The following is an 8,906-nucleotide window of genomic DNA, read 5'->3' on the forward strand; positions in this document are numbered from 1 at the left end:
GAGAGAGAGAGAGAGAGAGAGAGAGATGGGTAACACACAACAAGACTGGACTCAGGAATGTTGTGTTGGTCAGTTCCACCGGGGCTCCCCAAGGCTCAACATTTGAAATATAAAAACAAAAAATACATTTTTAAAAGGCTCGGTCTGGTTGTTGCATTCAAACTTCATGCCGGTTCTACTCTCTGCTGCTGTCAGTTGTCATTTCAGGGAAAAATCAATGGAACCACCCCCCATTCACCTCCAGCACCCGGGGTTCCTCCATCAGATGCCCCGCTCCACATCCCGTCCAGTTGGATCTTCAGGTTTCCTTCATCCCTCCCCCACCTCCACCAGTGTCTAAACCAATCTCATCGGGGGGATATTCCAATATATCCATCGCCTCTATAACCCGTATAGATTAATATTGCTATGGAGTCAAAGTCTCTAAACATATCAACATATTATGCCCCATGTTCATAAATATTTCCCTCTTAGAGGTCTAAAATTTACTGTAATAAATCCAAAAATGACCCCAATGTGTCATCAGATATGAACATGCTAAGTTGAAATATTATCTTTAAATGAAAACAACGCTAATGCCAGGATTTTCTCCTTTTGAAATTTTTGTTCCGTGACAAAATGTTTGTCTGTGTGCCCCCGGACTTTCTTCTTCCCTCCTACTGTGCACTACTCTTATATAATACCTTAAAGGACACTGGAATCTGTGCAATTTCATACAGTGCAATATTTAATAGTTAACCGTTTCATTTTATTGCAGTGCAATATTTATTTATTTGTTAATACTTACTACTATTCAAAGCTATTTTAAATGTGTATATAGTTGCTCTCAAGACTCAGGACTGTGCACCAGGTCCCCCCTGTCTTTTTTCTCTGCATTACCTATACTATATGTTGTTATATTTTACATTGTTATATTTTATTTTTTTATATTTCGTGTCAACACTGTAAAGGGGTTGCTTTAATCTCATTGCACAGGCATTGTACTTGTGTACAATGACAAGAGCATTCTATTCTATTCTCTTCTCTTCTATATTAAGCATGCTGCAGTGTGTTTCAGCCTGTGAGATGCTGCATCCCGGAGCAGCCATGTGCACCAGCTAATGGATCCAAGACAAAACATTTTGTACAGCTGATAGCGTCTGTTTGCACAAGACGACCTAAATGGGCGTCAAGAGACCAAGGGAGAACAGGACATGCTTGAGACGGAGTGTTAATGGAAAAGAAGTGCTGGTGTCTGAAGCTGAACGCCGTCCCTAAAAGCATCTAATGCAAACCATATGAAGAGGATGATAAAAGGCTGTATTCATACCTAAAAACGTTTAGTTTAAGCTAATGCACAGTGGCTGCCAGATAATGCAACTCAGATTATTTGGATTACTTGTGAGAAATGGTGAAAGGTCAAAGAGGAGAGCAGTAAGAGGAACACATTTAGAAAGTGTAGACACATATATTCAGAACACTACTGACAAGTGGCTGTTAGAACTCAATCCTTTCATCACCAGTTCAAGGTGGGAAATTAATAGTTTTAATTTTGTGTGATACTAAAGCCATCGTATGTTTTCTTGCCACAGGTCAGAGCAACAGCAGCGTAGAGATTATTGAAGTTTAATGCTTGTTATGAATACATTTTTTGCTCCAGATGTTGCTTTTATGTTGCTTTACTTTCTAACACAAATTCATTATTGTAAGTGTTGGATAATTTGTCTTGTTTTAAGAGTGAATTTCTTATTTGAAGTGTTCAACTTTACACCATGATCTTAAATCCATCTTGTCAAGTGAAATTATTTTGCTGCATTTCACTTGTGAGTCAGAGTTAGTGTTTTTTTATCTGTTTTTTAGACGCTACTTTTTGCAGTGAGATGACTAGAAAAAGGTTTTCTATTTGATCAAAGCATTTGCTTGAAATGATGATACGCAAGGAATCCAAAAAAGAGCAACATCGTGTAATATTGGCCTGCAGTGGACACTTATACCACCCACACTGAGCAGCTCCCCAGCAGCTGCCCTTCTGACTTTCAGTGACCCCTATTTGTCAGGTCACACACCATCTGTGCCAGTAGTGGACATTGGGTAGCTGCTCGCCACTCCATCAATGACATCAGCCTCTGATAGGCTTCATGTGTCCTGCTTTGTGACTTCCACTGTTCAGAACTTTTATTTTTGCATACTGTGTGTGCAGACACTTATTTGTACCACACATTCCAATGCATGTGTGTGTGATTGCCGTCCTGTGTGGGCGGTTTTCTGTCATCCAGCCCTGACCTGCATTTGTCAAACGTTGAGACATTCACAGCAAAGACAGCTGGGGGTTAGGTCATCAACAAGTTAGATCTGACATGGACCAGATTGTCAGAACAAAATTGCTGAAAGAAATGCCGAAAAATACAGCAATTTAAAAACTGGAGTAAAAGTGATCCCTGCTTTCCTCTGTTCTCTAAGGCTAAATTAAGATGAGCTAAAATCACTGCTGTTCCCAGCCTGTGAGAGATCCCAGGTGGCACTTAAATTGACCTTATGCTGTCAGGAGCGTCCGCTAATTGTATGTCTTTAGCCTGGGTGGACCTGCAATGGACACTGAGGTTAGGCCTGCCATTTCTCATAGCCTGTGGCAAGACTTAACCACCTAAATTAAAAGTCTGGCGTCTTACAACATAGCACTTTCTGCAAGCTGATTGATGGTTAGATTTTCCTGTCAATGCCGGTACAAATGCTTTGTTTCATCATCACAAATCTCTGCTGAAAACCATTTACTCTTCCAGTGGTAAACATGTTGAAAACTTACAAGACACATTCATCCACTGCTCCAAACCGGGGCTGAAAATATGAGTACGCCACTTCCCACGCAAAGGCACATTTTGGGCTTTTGGGCATACGTACACTTTTAGTAAGGATCCTACGCACAGTTTTAGAAATGAGAGGCCAGGTTTTTTAACCCGGCTTACTGTTTATGTACACTGTGTAATCAGAATTAAGGATTTTTTTATGGCTATACAGTTATTTTCTTGAAGAACATATTTATCCAGTGTGCTTCATTTGTCTCTCTCTCCCTCTCTCTCACACATACTTCTCATTGTCACACCGGGAGCTCATAACTTCCTTCTTGGTCGCGCTCCAAGGGACTCATCGTTGGCTCGACCGGGACCTCATGTATTCAGTTAAACCAATCAAAGCTCCATTCATTCCACCAGCTCATAGTGGCCAATTCATTTCCACCCAATAATAGGGAATCTGTTGTAGTCTTAATGGAAAATGACCCCCCGCCCGTTAAGCAAGTTGTGCTAAAAAAGCTTGCAGTGCGAAAAAAAAAAACCCTGAGGTAATACTCCAATAAAAAAAGTCACGGCCTGTTTACCTTGGATGTTTAAAGAACACAGATCATGCACTCTGTAAATTAACCATGCGGCTTTCTAAATTAACAGGCTGCAACTGTTCTCCCCTCCGTCCGTCTCACGGCCTCCATCGCCGCTCTGACATTTAGAGAGAAAGGAGCTGATATTTTGAATTATCTTCTTTTTGGAACAACCTCCATATGCAGTCTTTAGGTCCTGTTAATGGCCAATGTGATGTTGTACAAGAGCATACTTGTCTCAAATATGACCCGATAATCATATACTTTAAGTATGTGTATGAATCAGTGAGTGCCACTATAACCTCATAACATCAAACATCAAACAAACAATCAGTTTGACAGAGAGTTAGATGATAAGCTCGAAATCCCCCTCGTGTCTGAATGATCAATATGAGCAGGACGGTTAGCTTAGCATAAAGGCTATAAAAAGCTAGCCTGGCTCTAGCCAAAGGTGAAATAAATCTGCCCATCATGATGTCTAAAGTTCACTACATCATATTTACAACCATTTATTGAATTATGTTTTGGGCACTTCTTGGGCATGGATGGATGGAAGTGTAAATCACCGTGTGGTTTTACTGCGGGTTTTATTTTCTTGGCCAGCTGGTTTTTGGAATCTTGTTCTTGTGAATCAGGGGTGTTTCCCACAGTGCACTTGGAAACTTCTTCAACTAAGTTTGCTCAGTAGAGTTCAGCTCAAATCACATTTTGAGCTGCACAACCAATCAATCTCCATCCACTGATGAAGACTATGAGATGTGGTTGAAAGCTCCAGAAAGAAAAGCTAATAAGTGTCCTCCAAATTTAGATTATTGTCAATAAGGTCAAGAATGACCTTTGACACTCAAGGGCGGGAGAACTAATCACTCACCGACATCCCGCCTGTTTGCTGTCCTGGCTCCCAAACGGTGGACTGAGCTCCCCATTGACTTCAGGCTGGCTGAAAGCCTGCGCAGCTTCAGCCAAAGAAAATGAATGTACTTGCACTTACTACTTGTTGTCTGGAGTTTGCACCTTTAGGGTTGAAAGCACTTACTTGGAAGTTGCTTTGGATAAAAGCTTCAGCTAAATGACATGTAATGTAATGCAATGTAAAAGTTAAATCAGGGTCTTTTTTCGACGAGGGCTCGGCTGGGGCCAGTCCCATACAGATGGCAGCGTTAATGTAGAGCCCAGTAGGTTTTCTGATAACAGAATCATGGATGTAATTGCGGAATTGAGAATTTTAAAAAGCTATGTACAGACTCCATTGAGCGCTACATATAAGTCGGTGCTAAAAGCTAACTGGAGATTTGAAAATATGACTGCATCTTCCAATTCAGCCATCCTACTTTAACTGTAATTTAAAAAACATCTTAAAAATACAGAAATAATTCCAGGTGGCTCAGGCCTGGTGGGGGTAACTTAGGTCTGGTGGGACACCAGGCTTGCAATGCACTGGGAGACACCCTGAATAGTATAGTAAATCAATATCTTTATCAATCTGAATATATTTATATCTCTCAATGATATGTAGGTATGTATGTTTTTGACCTCGTGCCCCTGCCAGTCCGCCCATTCAAAAATATTCTAGGTATGCATCGGGGGACTTCCCTTCACAATGTGCCAAACAATGGCTGAAGGTTGTTTATATCAATGTAAACTATGGCTACTGAGGCATTACAGCTTGATTCTTTGGCATGTTTCAGCTTGGGTTTAATAACCTAGTTGTGGATCAATCCTTTCTTTTCATTTTGACTGCGTCTGTGTCTTGGACAAAAAATCATACATATAAGTACCACTGTAAGAATGTAAGGTCTCTAACCTGCTGCAAGTTGAGCAAAAAATATCACTTTCCACAGCACAGAGAGCCCGAGGAGGGGATGGAGACAGGTTTATGGGTCAAAGCTCAGAGAAGGAGACTCGGTATGATGCCAAGGTCAACACAGTTAAAGAAGGTCTCAATTTTCTATACACGCCGCAAGTATAATAAATGTACAGGAATATGTCTAGATGGTGCTGTTGGCAGAGAGACATATGGCCAGATTCTATGGCCAACCTATAATACGTGGTTGCTAGACCTCACACATACAGAAGGCTACACATGATCCACATTATTCACACAGTGTCCATTCATTCAGAATAACTGCATTCTGAGAATTAATTTACTGTACATTAGAATAGTGCTGTCAACTTGTCAGTTAATACCGCGTTATTAACGGCGTTAACACAAGCCCATTTTAACAGCATTCATTTTTTTATGGCGAGATTAACGTTCTTTTTGGCCTGGCAAACTTTGTGGGTTTTTTTACATGCTGCTGCAACAACTAGTAACGTTAAAAAAACTACAACACCCACCAGATCTAGCTAGACCGGAAACACACACGCCGTTTGGGCCAAAGACTAGTAACGTTACGTTCTGAGTGGATGGCGAGTGCGAGACGGCAAAATGGACGCCAATAAGAATCTGGATGGAAAGTTGACTTTTCAAAAGTTGCCAAATGTTCCACTGACCAGACCAAAGGGATCTCTGTGAACACATCATCATCATCAACATATCATCGCAGCACGTCCAGTCACAAAATCTGCTGTGAGACCGGGAGGGTCTGTGACATTAATCCATCCCTTACTGACAACTGATGCTGTGGGATCCATTCTCTCATTGGACCGAATGCATAGAGAAGGACACACAAAGACCCTGAAGACATACTCACCTTGACGCTTGGACACCATTGATCTGAAACCAGATCACTCACTGAAGGACACAACATGTAATCAATATGGAGCAACTAGCACACACACCAGGAAATGGCCTCCCAGTTGCTCGACTCAGGTAAGAAGAATTTAATGGTTTTGTTAGAGCACTAATAAAACTACAGACAACAGTATCCAAAAGACAGTAGTCAAAAATCCAAGGGAATCAGGAACAGAAAAAGTCAGGAAACAGGGAAAAATGCTCGAAGGCTGCACACAAGAAAACAGACGGTCTCGCACAGGAGTAAGGGGAAGACTAAACTTAAATACACAAGACGGGGGGGCAATGAGATGCAGGTAGGGGCAGGGACAGGTAATCACACAGGCAGGAAGGAAGACAAAGAACCACGAAGTTAAGTTTCAAAATAAAAACAGGAAATGGAAAAACTAAAAACAAAAACGTGACACAGGGACGACACATGGAAACCAAGTAGAACGCAAAATGAGATGAATGCTGTGAATATATTTTCCATTTTCTATAATAAATAACTATGAGTCTACATGTTTATTTTGACCTGCATAATTTGGAATGAATCTTGTGAGCAATGAGCTTCACATCAGCCAAACATTTCTAGGCTCAGTAATCCGGCTCATGTAATCAGTTACATGAATGGCATTGGACACCAGTCTCATATTGAACCTTAAATTATGATCAACAGTAATGATTTTGTAGAAGAGGGAAAGGCTTCATCTTGGACCTCTTGCAGTCAGTAATTAAAGATAACTTGTCATAAATAAACATTAAGCATAAACGCAACAGACAAAGGAACAATACAACAATACTGTTGGTCTACATGAGAGACAAAGAGTGAGACAAAATACTTTTTGTCAAAGAAAATGGTAAGTAAATGTATTCAACTCAACTGAAATAAGACCAAAACAAAACACTCCTTAAAGTTATTACCAACCAAAACACACATGCACACACACACACACACACACACACACAGAAACAACAGTTTTTGGGTATCCCTTACATTCAGTACATCTGTAAAACAATTCTCATAGTGTTCCCTGTCGTGCAGACCCTCTGCATACAAAATGCACTGTACACTAAGGTCATTCACAAAACACAGCATTCATACGCGGCCCTAAGGCGTGCACGGACCAGCCCTCAAACAATAACAGCGGCTCCTCCAGCCCACCCTGCAATTCATTACATATTGGAAGCTGTCAACATGGAACGGTGCCTTGTTCAGTGTGCAGAAGAAAGGAGGACAGACAAAGAGGTAAAGAAGGACAAAACTCTGGCGAGAAGCCAGACTTTATCTTGTTGGGTGAAAATAACCAAAACATACAGACACAGCTTCATTAACTCAGGGAGGGAAAGCTGTCTAACTAGACCCCTGTGAGGATATACAGGTCTAAGGGGGTTTTCACAGCTGCCTCGTTTAGTCTGTCCATATCACACTACAGTTCTTTTTCCCCTTTGGTGCGGTTTGTTTGGGCAGCAACGCAGCAATCACACTCGAATGCGCACCAAAAGGGGACAGAACAAGGTGGACTCAATACGCTTAAAATCAAAACTCTGGAGCGGTACGTTTGTTGTGAGACCGCAATACGACCTCGATCCGCAGCGACTGTGTGTACTCAATGTGTAGTCTGAGCTAAATGTCTCCTGTAGTCAGGCGGGCTGTGCATTCTGCGATGCAACAGGTCATACAAACTGTAGAAGCTTGTAATGTTTCTCTCCCAGAAATAGACGGAGGTCGAGCTCTGCGTCACTCATATTGCCCTGGTCAAACCAGCCTCCACTAAATTTGGAGACAGAGCGGAATGAAGTCTCAGTGACCAGAGCAGAAAGTGTCTGATTATTTAAATGAGATGAGCTGGTTTGACCTGGCTCCGCCCTCTTAGGTACTTCCACTCAAAGTTCATTTTTCTCCAGTACTCCGTCTGGTTTTGTGGTATATTTGCGTGTCTTCTTCGGCCACATTTTTGGCGGTCCAATCACCAAACAGAGGGAGTGGCTGAGAACGATGATGTTGAGGTTCGGTAACCTTCGGTGAGTTCCGTACTAATGGCGGCGGAGAAAGATGCGAGCAAAGTCATTGGGTTCGTTTTGGCAACGCTGCAGAATATCCACAAGTTAAAGTCTGGTAGGACCGGGCTAATGGACCAGAGTCTGGTAGGTCCGGGCCAATGAACCAGAATCTGGTAGGACCAGGCTAATGGACCAGAGTCTGGTAGGACCAGACTATTGTTCCAGAGTCTGGTAGGACCAGGATAATGGACCAGAGTCTGGTAGGACCAGGCTAGTGTTCCAGAGTCTGGTAGGAACAGGATAATGGACCAGAGTCTGGTAGGACCAGGCTAGTGTTCCAGAGTCTGGTAGGAACAGGATGATGGACCAGAGTCTGGTAGGACCAGGCTAGTGTTCCAGAGTCTGGTAGGACCAGGATAATGGACCAGAGTCTGGTAGGACCAGGCTAGTGTTCCAGAGTCTGGTAGGACCAGGATAATGGACCAGAGTCTGGTAGGACCAGGCTAGTGTTCCAGAGTGGTAGGACCAGGTGACTGGACCAGAGTTGGTAACCAGGCTAGTGTTCCAGAGTCTGGTAGGACCAGGATAATGGACCAGAGTCTAGGTAGGACCAGGTAGAAGGTGGAACCAGAGTCTGGTGGACCAGGAGTGTTACAGAGTCTGGTCGGAAGGAAGTCGGGGGGACCAGGTAGTATGGACCAGTATTAATGGACCAGAGTCTGGTAGGACCAGGCTAGTGTTCCAGAGTCTGGTAGGATCTTTTTATGTTGCAGCGCTACAAAACATGGAAGAAATTAGGAAGTGGAAGCAGCCGGGCTGATGAGAAGTCGACGATGGACG

General features: G+C 42.6%; 1 long non-coding RNA gene across 1 annotated transcript in view; it reads right to left on the bottom strand.

The window, feature by feature from the left end:
* LOC116699192 (uncharacterized) overlaps window positions 1–8,160 on the bottom strand; it is a 21,445-nt gene extending 13,285 nt beyond the window's left edge. The window contains exon 1 of the long non-coding RNA XR_004334391.1: window positions 8,017–8,160. This is a non-coding gene — a long non-coding RNA (uncharacterized LOC116699192). The remainder of the gene's footprint in view (window positions 1–8,016) is intronic.
* Between the last annotated feature and the right edge of the window lie 746 nt (window positions 8,161–8,906).

This window comes from Etheostoma spectabile, chromosome 12 (assembly GCF_008692095.1).
Source record: "Etheostoma spectabile isolate EspeVRDwgs_2016 chromosome 12, UIUC_Espe_1.0, whole genome shotgun sequence".
NCBI lineage: Eukaryota > Metazoa > Chordata > Actinopteri > Perciformes > Percidae > Etheostoma > Etheostoma spectabile.